Below are 17,113 nucleotides of genomic sequence, written 5' to 3' on the forward strand. Positions count from 1 at the left end.
CTCAAAGTAACAGTCGGGGGCCGTCGGGAACTCAGGCCCACCACTACCTGGGTGGAACCACCTGCCCCTTCAGCCCCCATCTCCAAACAGTATCATAAGTAAGGTAACTGCGTAAAGTATATAGTATATGCCCGTGATCACCTCCCGAAGTGATCACGGCCCAGTAGTATAGCATGGCAGACGGACAAGAGTGTAGGGCCACTGATGGAACACTAGCATCCTATACTAAGCAGTAGGATAGCAGGTAATGGTAACAACAGTAGTAGCAAGGACAGGCTATGCATCAGGATAGGAATAACGGAAAGCAGTAACATGCTACACTACTCTAATGCAAGCAGTATAGAGAAGAGTAGGCGATATCTGGTGATCAAAGGGGGGGCTTGCCTGGTTGCTCTGGCAAGAGAGAGGGGTCGTCAACACTGTAGTCGTACTGGGTAGTAGCGGCGTCGGTCTCGGTGTCTAGCGGAAGAAGATGGGGGAAGAAACAATAAATATAATGCAAACAGATGCATAACGATGCATGACAAGGCAAGTAACGGTGCTAGGGGTGCCCTAACGCGGTATTAGGTGATACCGGTGAAGGGGGGAAACATTCGGGAAAGTATCCCCGGTGTTTCGCGTTTTCGGACAGATGAAACGGAGGGGGAAAGTTGCGTGTTCGCTATGCTAGGGATGCGTGGCGGGCGAACAGGTGCGTTTCCGGATTCGTCTCGTCGTTCTGAGCAACTTTGATGTACAAAGTTTTTACATCCGATCTATGGTTTATTTTATATTAATTTCCAAAGTTTTTAATTCATTTTTAGAATTAACAGAATTAATTTAATTTAAAATTGCCATTATGTTGTCAGCATGAGGTCAGCATGATGTCATCAGTCAACCAGTTAGTTGACTTAGTCAAACTGACAGGGAGGTCCCACATGTCATTGGCTGAAGACTAATTATCTGTTAACTTTTAATTAGCAGGTTTAATTAGAGTTAATTAGTTAATTAACAGAATTAAATAAGTTAATTACTTCTTTAATTAATTAATTAATTAATTAATATTTTAATTAATTTTAATTATTAATTATCATCATTTTTTATATATAATTCATTCCATTTTTTTAACGTCCTAGGGGGGTGGGGCCCCCTTGTCATTGGCCTGGGGAGGCTAACGGGCGAACGGGCAGCGGTTACGGGCGCGGTTAGGGCGTGCGCCCACCTGCATGCCCGAGGCCACCAACAGGGGGGGCGGCCACGGCGGCAGCTGGAGCAGTGCGGCAAGGGGGGGCGACAGGGCGGGGTTCGGCCTCGGCGGGAAGCGGCTATGCGTGCAGGAGTCGGCGCGGCAACCGGCTGCAGGGAGGGCGCAGAGCGACGGGCAGGGGTCGCGGTGGAGGCGACCACGGGGCGAGCTGGGCACTGCAGAGGGGCGTGGCGCGACGGTGCGGGGCGCAACGGCGACGGCGAGCGACTGCAGCGGGTGGAGCTGGCGAGCAGGGGCCGTGGCAGGGGAGCCTAGTGGCGTGGAGCGTGCGACGGATGAGGCCACTGAGGGCGGGCGGCGCGAGCTACGGCGCGGGCGTGCGAGTGCGACGAGCGGCCGGAGTGGGCGGGCACGGCGTCGGTCGCGGGACGAGGCCGTGGCGCACGGGGCAGAGGGAGGAGGAGGGCGCGACCCTCACCGGCGTTGGAGAGCAGAGGGGTCGGCGAGGCTCGTTGGAGCCGTCGAGGTGGAGGCGAGGCGGAGATGAGGAGGACGGCAGCGACGGCGGGGTGGCTCCGGGCGGCGAGCACGACGCGGACGAGGTGGCGCGGGTCCCGGGCGGCGTCCTGGACGGTGAGCGTCGGCGACGGGGTTGGGGCGCCGTGCGGGAGCGAGGGGAGTGAGTGGGGCTCGCCCCGATTGGATCGGGAGGGGAGCGGGTGTGGCGTCGTGGGGGGAGGAGTGGGAGTGGATAGGGTTTGTGGGTTAGGGTTTCGGGGGGATAAGGGGAAGCGAGGGTGGGCCGGCCAGGTGGGCCTGGTAGCCTAGCTGGGCTGATCGGCCAGGGAGGGTCTTTCCTCTCCTTTTGTTGTTTCTGTTTTTTTTCTTTTATGTATTTTATTTCTTTTCTGTTTTATTTTGTTCCTCATTATAATTTAGTTTTGTGAAGTACAAAAATGATCCCTAAATTGGTAATAGGAATTATACCACTGCCACAATTAACTTGGCACCTAAATATATTAGTTTGTAATTGTTTATCATTTCAAAGCATTTAAATAATCGTTTTTGCTACTGTTTTAGTTTATTTAGTGCATTTAAGTATTTTATTAAGAGATGATTTCTTCACCAGCATTTATTATGGATTATTAGACACATTAGGAACAATTTAGTTTTGACTTTTGAAAACTTTAATTGTTTTGACTTTAATTCAAATTTGAATTTGGTTCGGTTCCGAGCTATCACGAGATTATCAACAATAATCGAGGTGACATGGCATCATTACGAGAGGGTTACTGTAGCTTGATTACCCGGGCGTCACAAAAGTTGTAGGTGAAATCTGTACCAGGATAACTCCAAGAATAGATTGATTGGTAGAAAGGATCTCCTAAACGAGGAGATAACAATGGTCTTAAATATCTCATTCCTGACAACTTTTGAATCACGAAGGGAAATTGTCAAGAATGACATAACGCCACCTCAAAAGATAAAGTAGAAAGAATTGCACTTCCAAAATGCAAGAAGAAGAATATATGAGCTCCTCCAAAAAGAATATTGACGAACACTTCGAGAATGAAAGAAATATTTGATGAACCACCATGTGGAGCCTTCATGAGAAATCATGTAATAAAAGAATGATCAGACGAAAAGAAAGCTGAAAAGAACAAGATGAAGCCTTGCAATAATTTAGATGGAGCTTCGTGGTGAGATGATTGAGATAGCTGGGAACTCTGGAGAAAGAAGGATGAACAACTTAGGCCCGAGAAATTGATATCATGAACAAACTCCGGAAGAAGGAATTGAATTATCAAAATGAAACAAGAATGAGAATTATGTTATGCATATCCTTCATCAATTTAAATTGATGACACGCAACGGATTTGGCATACTACTTATTCCCATTGAAAAGGATTGAGGAGAGATATAGCGCGAACTTGAAGAAGTCTTTGACGAATCACCGGTAGGATTGGAAAGAATGAATGAAATGATACGATAATAAAGGAATAGGAATGTTGAATGAGCCACCGTAAGAATTGAAAATGATTAAAGAAAAGTGAATGAATCGCTGGGAGGAATTAGAAAACGACGAAGACACTTGAAGAAATTCAGATACAAGAGAATGAAGAGATCACAAACTGATTAGAGGATACTTGAACGAAGCACCGGAAGAGTTGGGGATTGAGAGTTGAATGTTGAGAATCTTCTGAAATGATGGCCTTTGGATGATCAAGAAACAAAAACAACTCCTGAAATGCTCCAGATGGGTATGAAAAGAATTCTTGATGATCAGAACAATTTGAGAGGATGGCATCAAGCTTGAACAATGAATCTTCAAGAGAACGGACAAAGATTTAAGAGAAACTCTTATTCGGTCTTCGACGCTGAGAAAGACGACGAGGAACACCACCCAATTATTTGAGACACTTGATGACCCACAAGTGTAGGGGATCTATTGTAGCCTTTTCGATAAGTAAGAGTGTCGAACCCAATGAGGAACAGAAGGAAATGATAAGCGGTTTCCAGCAAGGTATTCTCTGCAAGCACTGAAATTATCGGTAACAGATAGTTGTGTGATAAGATAAATTGTAACGAGCAACAAGTAATGAAAGTAAATAGGGTGCAGCAAGATGGCCCAATCCTTTTTGTAGCAAAGGACAAGCCTGGACAAACTCTTATATGAAGGAAAGCGCTCCCAAGGACACATGGGAATTATCGTCAAGCTTGTTTTCATCACGCCCATATGATTCGCGTTCGGTACTTTGATAATTTGATATGTGGGTGGACCGGTGCTTGGGTACTATCCTTACTTGGACAAGCATCCCACTTATGATTAACGCCTATTGCAAGCATCCGCATCTACAACAGAAGTATTAAGGTAAACCTAACCATAGCATGAAACATATGGATCCAAAACAGCCCCTTACGAAGCAACGCATAAACTAGGGTTTAAGCTTCTGTCACTCTAGCAACCCATCATCTACTTATTACTTCCCAATGCCCTCCTCTAGGCCCAAACAATGGTGAAGTGTCATGTAGTCGACGTTCACATGACACCACTAGAGGGAAGACAACATACATCTCATCAAAATATCGAACGAATACCAAATTCACATGACTACTTATAGCAAGACTTCTCCCATGTCCCCAAGAACAAACGTAACTACTCACAAAGCATATTCATGTTCATAATCAGAGGGGTATTAATATGCATAATGGATCTGAACATATGATCTTCCACCAAGTAAACCAACTAGCATCAACTACAAGGAGTAATCAACACTATTAGCAACCCACAGGTACCAATCTGAGGTTTGGATACAAAGATTGGATACTAGAGATGAACTAGGGTTTGAGATGAGATGGTGCTGGTGAAGATGTTGATGGAGATTGACCCCCTCTCGATGAGAGGATCGTTGGTGATGACGATGGTGATGATTTCCCCCTCCCGGAGGAAGTTTCCCCAGCAGAACAGCTACGCCGGAGCCCTAGATTGGTTCCGCCAAGGTTCCACCTCGTGGCGGCGGAGTTTCGTCTCGTGAGCTTGCTTATGATTTTTCCCTCGACGAAAGACTCCATATAGCCAAAGATGGGCATTAGAGGGCCACCAGGGGGCCACGAGGCAGGGGGCGCGCCCCCACCCTCGTGGATGGTGGGTGGCCCTCCTCTGGTACTTTTTTCGCTCAGTATTTTTTATATATTCTGAAAATAACTTGATGCGACCGTTGACAGAAAAACAATGGCGCGAATAATTATCCCAATCTTTCACGGTACAATGTCACCTGGAACAATGTGGCGCTCGCGATCTTTTAGATGCAATCACCATAGAAACAACACGCACACCTTCATGAAGAAGTACGTGGACGATCCTCCAAGAATCAGCAGCAAATTAGAGACCGCGTCTCCAATCTCTCGCCCAAACACAAAGCAATAATAAAAGCTTCTCAACCAGTACGCATGAAATAACTCGCCAAAGGAAGATACCCCGGCTTGTAGTCTCTGTTCGTCAACCAAAAAATAAGCTAAAACCTGATCTCCTAACGATCGATCCAAAAGGTATATATAGGACACCGGCAAGCCAGCGGCCAAACCGTACCAGACTAGTACTCTAAATAAAATATCCTAACCGAATCCCTACACTTATTTAATTAATGATTAACAACCGGCCACTAGGCACGGCAATCAGGCACATAGGCCTTTAACCTCCCAACAAATACGTGTACCTCCTGGAGTCTTTGCTTGTAGTAGTATTTTCCTTGGAATTGCACATGGCGTCCTGAAGCATGGTTCCACCTCATGGTGTGGAAAAATCTCAAACGCCATCTTCCCAAACTGAAGTAAATAATTTGTACGGTGGCTTCCAAATTCATTAGATTTGGCACTAACCTCGCTACGAACATTAGTTGTTCGATTCACCCGGACTTTCTGGTGAATATTTTGTGTCTCACTTTTTAGACGTAATGCCGGAACAATTTACTTTGGTGTTTCGTGAGCATCTTGCAAACGATCATTTTGAAAGTTAGGCATAGGCATATCATCCTCTCTCCCTTGAAAAGAAACCGTCCTCGGTTTCGGCCTATACCTTGCAGTTTGTTTCTTAAAAACTTTGACTGTACTCTGTATTTCTCTTGCATCCTTGGGAAGAATAGCATAGAACTCACCCTTATGCATAAAGGTGTACCTATTTGTTCGTCCATGATGAAGAGCATTAACATCGTGCTGCCACGGACGCCCCAAAATAAGATGACAAACATGTAGTGGCATAACATCGCATTCCACTTTATCAACATAACCATCAACAGAAAAAGGCACCTTCACCCTATGTGTTACCTTCACTTTGCCCACATCATTTATCCACTTCATATAGTATGGTTTTGGGTACTCTCATGTTGGCAAAGAAAGAGACTCCACCACATCCTTGCTAATCATGTTGCTAGCACTGTCGCCATCAATTATCAGTTTGCACACTTCTCCCTTGATGGCACATGCAGTTTGAAAAATACTCTGTCGTTGTCCTGGTTCAAGAATGACCTTGTCATCTCGCTGGACCTTATGTGCTAGCAAACTCTTCATATCAGGATCATTGTGAGGATAACATAGTATGGTATCACCATTCCCTATTTCAATTTCATCCTCTAACTTAGGCATCTCATCTTCAGATTCTGAAATATATTCCGCATCAACAAGTAGAACCCTTTGTTGATTGGAACATTCATGCTTCATGTGTCCACGTCCTCCACACTTATGGCAAATAGTATTACGATGATGAGATGAAGACGCATTAGATGAAACCTAAGAAACCTCCTTTGGCGCAGCCGCCACTTTGCTCTGTTCAATGCTTCCCAACTTATAAGAAGGAGTCGGTTTAGCACTAAACCCACCATCAATAGGAGACGAACCACGTCGCCCATTGTTGTAAGTTGGACGAGTCTCTGAAGCTCGCTTCTCCAATACCCAACGTTCAGCATGCTCCGCTTGATGAAGCAACTCATGAATATCATTTTATTGCATTAAATCAACACGGTCGCGAATCTTTTCTTCTAACCCCTCAAAGAAACGTACCATGGTTGCCTCCACAGACTCGCGCACAGCCATGCGGATCATCAAAACTTGCATCTCCTTATAGTACTCATCAACGGATTTCGTACCTTGCACTAGACGACGCAGTCTACTATGAAGCTGGCGAGTGTAGTAAGCAGGAACAAAATGTTCCCTCATGATTCGCTTTATGTCAGCCCATGTCGCTGGTCGCTCATTAGTACGGTTCTTATTATCCCACCATACAAGAGCATACTCTGTAAATTCCATAGATGCAACACGAACCTTCTTCTCTTCGAAGTAGTTGCGACCGTCAAAAATCTGATTTACGCGCATCTTCCACTCCAAATATTTCTCCGGGTCAGCACAACGTCCCGAGAATTCAGGTATGGTTATCTTGATTCGACCCAAACCATCATCCTCGTGGGCACCATTGCCGCCATAGTCACGGCACTGCCCAACATGGCGGTGAGCCCTAGCATCATGCCGAGGTCGGTGAGGTAAGCCTCCACAGGCATCGGAATCCTTAGAAAAATCACCATCATCGTCATTGTCGTGGTCACGACGTCGTCGTGGTGAGCGGGACTGTCGGGGTGCCACATCTCTCGCCTGAAGGCGCTGAACTGCTGCGGTGAGCCGATTAAGACTCGCAGTCACCACCTGTAGACTATCAGTGCGCTGTCGGTCGCCGACAGTCAAACGCTCGTTCAACCTGTCCTCGACGCCAAGAATATTTGCAGACAACTCCTAAACCCTTGTCCCAAGCTTCTTGTTCGCTCCCTTGATCGACATCAGATGGATACGTAAATCATCACTTATATTCAGATCCTCCGGAAGTTCATCGCCTCCTCATGATCGGATTTCTCATGCTGCGAGTTCACCATCTTTCAAACAATTGAATCAAATAGCCGAGGAAAAAAATGTACCATGATCAACCTTGCTCTGATACCACTTGATGCGACCGTTGACAGAAAAACAATGGCGCGAATAATTATCCCAATCTTTCACGGTACAATGTCACCCGGAACGATGTGGCATTCGCGATCTTTTAGATGCAATCACCACAGAAACAACACGCACACCTTGATGAAGAAGTACGTGGACGATCCTCCAAGAATCAACAACAAATTAGAGACCGCGTCTCCAATCTCTCGCCCAAACACAAAGCAATAATAAAAGCTTCTCAACCAGTACGCACGAAATAACTCGCCAAAGGAAGATACCCTGGCTTGTAGTCTCTGTTCGTCAACCAAAAAATAAGCTAAAACCTGATCTCCTAACGATCGATCCAAAAGGTATATATAGGACACCGGCAAGCCATCGGCCAAACCGTACCAGAATAGTACTCTAAATAAAATATCCTAATCGAATCCCTACACTTATTTAATTAATGATTAACAACCGGCCACTAGGCACGGCAATCAGGCACGTAGGCCTTTAACCTCCCAACAAATACGTGTACCTCCTCGAGTCTTTGCTTGTAGTAGTATTTTTCTTGGAATTGCACATGGCGTCCTGAAGCATGGTTCCACCTCATGGTGTGGAAAAATCTCAAACGCCATCTTCCCAAACTGAAGTAAAGAATTTGTACGCTGGCTTCCAAATTCATTAGATTTGGCACTAACCTCGCTACGAACATTAGTTGTTCGATTCACCCGGACTTTCTGGTGAAGATTTTGTGTCTCACTTTGTTGATGTAATGCCGGAACAATATACTTTGGTGTTTCGTGAGCATCTTGCAAACGATCACTTTGAAAGTTAGGCATAGGCATATCATCCTCTCTCCCTTGAAAAGAAACCGTCCTCGGTTTCGGCCTATACCTTGCAGTTTGTTTCTTAATTACTTTGACTGTACTCTGTATTTCTCTTGCATCCTTGGGAAGAATAGCATAGAACTCACCCTTATGCATAAAGGTGTACCTATTTGTTCGTCCATGATGAAGAGCATTAACATCGTGCTGCCACGGACGCCCCAAAATAAGATGACAAACATGTAGTGGCATAACATCGCATTCCACTTTATCAACATAACCATCAACAGAAAAAGGCACCTTCACCCTATGTGTTACCTTCACTTTGCCCACATCATTTATCCACTTCATATAGTATGGTTTTGGGTGCTCCCATGTTGGCAAAGAAAGAGACTCCACCACATCCTTGCTAATCATGTTGCTAGCACTGTCGCCATCAATTATCAGTTTGCACACTTCTCCCTTGATGGCACATGCAGTTTGGAAAATACTCCGTCGTTGTCCTGGTTCAAGAATGACCTTGTCATCTCACTGGACCTTATGTGCTAGCAAACTCTCCATATCAGGATCATTGTGAGGATAACATAGTATGGTATCACCATGCCCTCTTTCAATTTAATCCTCTAACTTAGGCGTCTCATCTTCAGATTCTGAAATATATTTCGCATCAACAAGTAGAACCCTTCGTTGATTCAAACATTCATGCTTCATGTGTCCACGTCCTCCACACTTGTGGCAAATAATATTACGATGATGAGATGAAGACGCATTAGATGAAACCTGAGAAACCTCCTTTGGTGCAGCCGCCACTTTGCTCTGTTCAATGCTTCCCGACTTATAAGAAGGAGTCGGTTTAGCACAAAACCCACCATCAATAGGAGAAGAACCACGTCGCCCATTGTTGTAAGTTGGACGAGCCTCTGAAGCTCGCTTCTCCAATACCCAACATTCAGCACGCTCCGCTTGATGAAGCAACTCATGAATATCATTATATTGCATTAAATTAACACGGCCGCGAATCTTTTCTTCTAGCCCCTCAAAGAAACGTACCATGGTTGCCTCCGCAGACTCACGCACAGCCATGCGGATCATCAAAACTTGCATCTTCTTATAGTACTCATCAACTGATTTCGTACCTTGCACTAGACGACGCAGTCTACTATGAAGCTGGCGAGTGTAGTAAGCAGGCACAAAATGTTCCCTCATGATTCGCTTCATGTCAGCCCATGTCGCTGGTCGCTCATTAGTACAGTTCTTATTATCCCACCATACAAGAGCATACTCTGTAAATTCCATAGATGCAACACAAACCTTCTTCTCTTCGAAGTAGTTGCGACCGTCAAAAATCTGATTTACGCACATCTTCCACTCCAAATATTTCTCCGGGTCAGCACAACGTCCCGAGAATTCAGGTATGGTTATCTTGATTCGACCCAAACCATCATCCTCGTGGGCACCATTGCCGCCATAGTCACGGCACTGCCCAACATGGCGGTGAGCCCCAGCAGCATGCCGAGGTCGGTGAGGTAAGCCTCCACGGGCATCGGAATCCTCAGAAAAATCACCATCATCGTCATTGTCGCGGTCACGACGTCGTCATGGTGAGCGGGACTGTCGGGGTGCCACATCTCTCGCCTGAAGGCGCTGAGCTGCTGCGGTGAGCCGATTAAGACTCACAGTCACCACCTGTAGACTATCAGTGCGCTGTCGGTCGCTGGCAGTCAAAGGCTCGTTCAACCTGTCCTCGACGCCAACAATATTTGCAGACAACTCCTCAACCCTTGTCCCAAGCTTCTTGTTCGCTCCCTTGATCGACATCAGATGGATACATAAATCATCACTTATATTCAGATCCTCCGGAAGTTCATCGCCCTCATCATGATCGGATTTCTCATGCTGCGAGTTCACCATCTTTCAAACAATTGAATCAAATAGCCGAGGAAAAAATGTACCGTGATCAACCTTGCTCTGATACCACTTGATGCGACCGTTGACAGAAAAACAATGGCGCGAATAATTATCCCAATCTTTCACGGTACAATGTCACCCGGAACGATGTGGCACTCGTGATATTTTAGATGCAATCACCACAGAAACAACACGCACACCTTGATGAAGAAGTACGTGGACGATCCTCCAGGAATCAGCAGCAAATTAGAGACCGCGTCTCCAATCTCTCGCCCAAACACAAAGCAATAATAAAAGCTTCTCAACCAGTACGCACGAAATAACTCGCCAAAGGAAGATACCCCGGCTTGTAGTCTCTGTTCGTCAACCAAAAATTAAGCTAAAACCTGATCTCCTAACGATTGATCCAAAAGTTATATATAGGACACTGGCAAGCCAGCGGCCAAACCGTACCAGACTAGTACTCTAAATAAAATATCCTAACCGAATCCCTGCACTTATTTAATTAATGATTAACAACCGGCCACTAGGCACGACAATTAGGCACGTAGGCCTTTAGCCTCCTAACAAATACGTGTACCTCCTAGAGTCTTTGCTTGTAGTAGTATTTTCCTTGGAATTGCACATGGCGTCCTGAAGCATGGTTCCACCTCATGGTGTGGAAAAATCTCAAACACCATCTTCCCAAACTGAAGTAAAGAATTTGTACGCTGGCTTCCAAATTCATTAGATTTGGCACTAACCTCGCTATGAACATTAGTTGTTCGATTCACCCGGACTTTCTGGTGAATATTTTGTGTCTCACTTTGTTGACGTAATGCCGGAACAATATACTTTGGTGTTTCGTGAGCATCTTGCAAACGATCATTTTGAAAGTTAGGCATATGCATATCATAACTCCCGTGGAGTTTCAGGACTTTTGGAGATGTTCAGAATAGGTCTGTAATATTTGCTCCTTTTCCAGCCCAGAATTCCAGCTGCCGGCATTCCCCCTCTTCATTTAAACCTTGTAAAATAAGAGAGAATAGGCATAAGTATTGTGACATAATGTGTAATAACAACCCATAATGTGATAATTATCGATATAAAAACATGACGCAAAATGGACGTATCAACACTCCAGAATGATGAAAAGATGAAGATTGGGATCAAATTGGAAGGAATTGAAGGAAAACTCAAAGAAGACATTTGACTGATGAGAATTCATTCTTATGTCAAACTTTGAAAGAATTTGAGAATCGCTCCAGATAAATTAGAAGAGTCAGGTAAGATCCCGGGACCATAAGCCACTCGAAAGAAACACCGTTGAATGATTTTTTAAAGAGAGATTGCACTTGTTGAACAAAATAGCTTGAATGAGGTAACAACCTCAAAATAGCTTGAACGGAATAAGAATGGAAACACAAGACTTCTGAGATATCGTTGGCACCCCAGATATGAATATCGCAAGGTTAATGATCAAGAGATGCTTGGATAAGAACTTCCAACATGGGAAAGCATGTAGCCAATAGAAAAGGGAAAATATGAACATCAAAATCTTGAATTCACCGAAGAAGAAAACAAAAACGAAGAATGATGAACTAGACGAGAATCCATAGGTCGTAACAATGTGATAGAGGCAAAGGTGTCCCATCTTTCGATGAGATGGTGGCTATCGTTTATGGTGTAGTAGACTTTGATGATCCGACTACGACCGTGCGAGGACGTCGCGCCTTAGCAATCGCTAAACCAACTCCGAGAGGTTATTGACCACGCCGGAGCACAGTCAACCTGACCACGATGGTCTATTTCCTGCAAGCAAACGAAGAACAAGCAAGAAACTAAAATTGCAATTTGGACATTGCGAATAAAAGAGGAAGCTTTATTGATCAAGTGGGGTTCTGTGATGCCTTGGTCTAGTCGTTGAACACAAACGAAGTACACGAAGTTACAACTATGGCGAACTTTTTATCTAAACAAAACCCAAAGTCTAAACGATGCCCTAAGGGCTGTATATATGGAGGAGAGAGGGGGGAATTTCGTGGTCCTTGGAGGAGGGGTCCGAAACCAACCCTAACTCTTGTTTTCCCACACATACGGACTCTAAAAACAACCTATAATCAAGTATTTCGAAATTACATGGGCCTGGCTCAAAAATAAGGTGACGCAACACCTAGAATAGCCTCTGGATGAAATTTATGAAGTGGCATCTTGTATATTTCGTCCAAGGCTTCATGCACTCATTATGGTGGCTTCAAAGTCCTGGAATCATCACTTGTAACTTCATTCTTGTTCCCCTTGCGCATGCCATCATCTCCATGCTTGAACTTGCTCCAAGGTCCATCTTTCTTCTCCAAGCTACGCCCTTCATTTGGTAAGCAAAACAAATGTATCCAATTTAGGCAGCATCATATTCTCATGAACATTAGAATCGTTACTAAGAAACAAAAGTACCTGGTAATTCAATTAGCATGCGCGAGCTCTAGTAATTGTTCCAGTATGTATAGCAGCAGGGGCTGTGGGTGTAACAATGGTAACAAGTGGTATTAGTTTTCAGGTTGCTCGGTGAGAATTTCCAGTTTTTCCAAGATTAGATTTATTTTCTTACCTATTGTCCAAGAAAAGCCAAAAAAAAGGTTAGATCTATTCATCCTTTGTCCAAGCAAGTCCGAGCCTTTGCAATTTCCTTTTCATTGCTTGCATAGTTGAATTATTGGTTGCATCATCGTGTCGAGCTGCTGGTCTTAGTGTCTAGTTCGTTTAGAGTTTTGAGTTCTATTCACATTAGTCACGCCGCCGGTGCATCGTTATCCCTTCCGCTGTCCACCACTCATCCATCAATTTCTACCACCTGCTACCCACCCTTCATTGTCATAATCATAGTTGAGATCGTTCACATATTCGCTTGATCCAATCTGCATTTTATCTAGTTTGTTTTGGAAAGAGGGAGAGAGAAAAAAAGACAGAGAAAAAAGTAAAATAAAAAAGCCAGAGAGGAAAAAGGGAGAAAGAAAAAGAAAAAAAAGTGTGAGAAAAAAAAGAGAAAAAAAATTCGGATCTATCTAGACTCAGTCTCGCAGTTGAATTCAGATTGGAATCTGTTTTGTGCATTGTTCAGTAAAATAGGCATAACTTCCTCATACAAACTCCATTTTGGCTCCGCGAGTACTAAAATGAAAGCTAGCGACAAGACGCATCTAAATAGTTGCAGAAGCTAATTCAATATTTGGTGCCTCAAAACCGGCTTCTAAATAGGTCTTTTTGCCCTCCGAAGTTTGCGAACACAACTTATTCCAGTTTTCACGCCAGTTTTAGAATTTTTTGACTCCTCATATCAACTCGGAATTGAGTGATTCTTTTGCGTTTGAAAGCTTGATTCAGTGCCATTCTTTAGAAAAATTATTAGAAAATTGGCACAAACTTTTCTAGAGAAAAGTTGGAAAGAAAGTTGTTGATATATCCTGCTTGGTTGTTGTTTCACATCATTATCTGTACTACTATTGTGATCTTCACTTATATCTTGCTGTCCAGAGCTACTTCATATCCTTTATTGATGCTAGTTGTGCTACGCCGTGACCTCATTAGTGTTCTAGGCTCGCGTCCCTAGTCCGGTCTAGCCTAGGACTAGCATAGTAGGGTTGTTGAGCGTTTATTCAACATTTCATCTCTGAATTAATTATTGCTAATCTTTGCTACCAAATATTTAAGCCTTCCAAGCTCCACATATTTCTACACTGGGTATATGTACATTCCCTTGACAATCGCTATACTCAATATTTAGAGTTATTTGACACCGCTGATTGCCTGTCACCACCTGTTGCATGGTAAGAACTTGTAAGATATTGATATTTGCTATATTGTGAGCGTTTTACCACCACATCCTAGTAGTTCATAGGAACATTATTATCGGATTTTTTTTCTTGTTTTCTAGTAACTATGGCAGGTTTCGGGGTTGTTAGTTCTTGGGCTTCATCGATCGTGGGAGATTTGCCATCACCTAAGAAAATACAACAATCGTCACAGCAACAACATCAGAATGCTTATAATCAAGTCAATGTTTCCATGCCACCATTTACTGGTCGTTTTAAGCTTGATTTATATATTGAATGGGAGTACGAAATAAATGCTATATTTGCTTCCCATAATTTTGATGAGCGTGGAAAATTTCAAGCTGCGGTTAGTACTTTCAGTAGATTTGCTTTAGTTTTGTGGAGTGGATATTGTCGGTTAAACCCTGATTTTATACCTACTACTTGGGATGATTTAAGACTTGTCATGAGAGATAGATTCGTTGATGTTTATTATACTCGTGGCATGATTAAAAAATTACAACATTTAAAACAAGGCACTGACATGGTAACAAAATATTATAATGATTTACAAACTACATTGTTGCACTCATTTTTAGAAGAAAGTGAAGAAGATTTTATGGATAGATTTTGGGGAGGATTAAACTGTGATATTCAAGAGATACTAATTCATGAAGAGTGTTATCCTATGGACCATTTGTTTCGTCTTGCTTGCAAAGCTGAACAGGAAATAAAATGACGTGTTGCCCATGAGGAGAACAAGCGCGCGGTGCACATTCCAAGAGTTAATACAGATGTTTCTTCAGCTACTAGGAGTACTATGACAACCACATCCATTGTTGCGAGGACTACATCATCTTCGCCATGTGACACATCACCACCAAGAGTGCCTACATCGTCTGAGTTGATCATAAGAGGTAATGACAAAGGTGCATATTTTCCACTTTCACATGAGAATGATGCATGCTTAGTTAAATTGAATGGATCATGTGTTGAGTTACCTATTGATTTGAGCACACTAGCTATTTTAGAGAATCGTGTTACTATCATGAATGTGTCATGTGATCAAACAACTGAAATACCAACAATTTTGAGTGCACCCATCGAATTAACTGTTGATGCAAAAGTACCAATGTTTAATCATTTTGATATGAACTCTAATCTTGGTAATGATTCGGTGTCAAATGACTTATTGCATGTTTGCTTATTTAAGCATGTTGTAACATGTAAATTTGATGCAAGTAAGGTTTGTTCACCAATGTTGGGATAGTTTAATGATGAACATTGCCAATCCTTTGATATGAATAAGAGCTTCACTTATATGTGCAAATTGAGTTGCAATATTTTCATGCCTTCTAATACTTGTGATAATATTTTGGCTTTAAATTTTATGAACTATGAAAGTTACTCATGTATACATGTGTCATATGTGTAAAAATTAGGGGAATCTATTTATTTAATCCACCCATAAAACATGCAAGCATAGCTTCATTATCCTCAACAATACCACATCTAATCATGCTAGTTTGTAATTCCTGATAATATTCTTCTACAGAATTTTTTCCTTGTCTTAAACACTGCAATTTTTGATGTAATTCACATTGCTAATATGGTGGAACCCAATGAGTACACATAGCAGCTTTCAGAGCAGCCCAAGTAGCCGGTATAGGATATAATCTACAATGTTCAGATGACCAAACACATGCAAAACTAGTGAAAGCACAAACAACAGCAAGAACTCGTCTCTCCTCGGGATATTGTAAACATGTAAAATGTTGTTTAGTTTCTAACTCCCAAATAAGATATATATCAGGAACATATCTACCCTCAAATGGTGGAATATTTAATTTTAGTTTAGGAAGATGGCCATGATCTCCTACCTCAGGTGGTGGTGCAGCCCTACCGTTGCGATGATATGCATGAGGACGACCTGGTGGTGCTGGTGCTGGTGGTTGCACGTAGTTCTGATTTTGATCAATCTCATCCTCGTAATGGTCCTCCACCTCTGCAGTAGCAGTAGGAGCTACAGAAGCATCAACAGTAGGTACAGCGGCACCAGAATTTTTACCATGATCAAGGGGAACGCGCAATGCTCGTCCCACTTGATTTGGAAGGCGATGTTGTTGTTGGTGGTGTTGTTGATGTAGAGGTGCAACAGGTGCAGAGGGCGGTGGTTGTGGAAGACGCGCGAGTACTTCATCGAACTTGGCGTCCAATTTGGTGTCAATTGTCTTCTCAACGTCATCAATCCTCTCCAGTGCCTTTCCGAAGGTGGCCATGACGTCTTCTACCTATTGACTCAACATTTGCTGAAATTTATCATGAAACTCCTTCTTCGTCATGTTCTCCCAGTCAATCTCGTCGGCTTGTGGTCTTGCCATGGTTAGCAGCAATAGAAAGACACAAGAGTATGATCCTACAGACTACTAGAAAGTGGTAGTGTGTCACAAATCCATTAAGCAAATCTCAAATTCTTACCAGTTCTTACCAAGCGGCAGGTGGTGATTGGCAACCGTTGTAGTCAAAACTCTCAAAGCTTGGATAGAGTGATTACTAGGGAGAGTCAAATGCACGACGTAGATGTATGTGAAGCTGGGAAGCCTTATAATATGGTAGCAAAAAGGGCCAGCAATAATCAATTCAGAGATGCAAAGTTGAATAAACGCTCAACGACGGTACTGTGCTGGTCCTAGGCTAGACCGTGCTAGATACGCGAGCCTAGAACACTAACAAAATCACGACGATGCACGTAAACAAGGGAGAAGCACACTCTGAATTTTTTTCTCTTTTTTTCACCTTTTCCCTCTTTTTTTGCTCCGCAACAATTTTTTTCCAAAAAAGTCTACAAATGGTCTAAAAACTGCCTAGCCAGAATTTTCTAGACTTAGTTTTTTTGAAACTGGAAACTATTTTTCTACTGCGGATGGCACGAAAATTGAGGAGTCCTA

At 43.3% G+C, this 17,113-nt stretch overlaps 1 pseudogene; it reads right to left on the reverse strand.

Annotated features, from left to right (window-relative positions):
- Positions 1-6,064: 6,064 nt before the first annotated feature.
- On the reverse strand, positions 6,065-9,573 carry LOC147990669 (uncharacterized; annotated as a pseudogene).
- Positions 9,574-17,113: the final 7,540 nt, after the last annotated feature.

The sequence above is a fragment of the Triticum urartu genome, chromosome 1A (genome assembly GCF_056163025.1).
Source record: "Triticum urartu cultivar PI428250 chromosome 1A, HENAU_Tu73, whole genome shotgun sequence".
Lineage (NCBI taxonomy): Eukaryota > Viridiplantae > Streptophyta > Magnoliopsida > Poales > Poaceae > Triticum > Triticum urartu.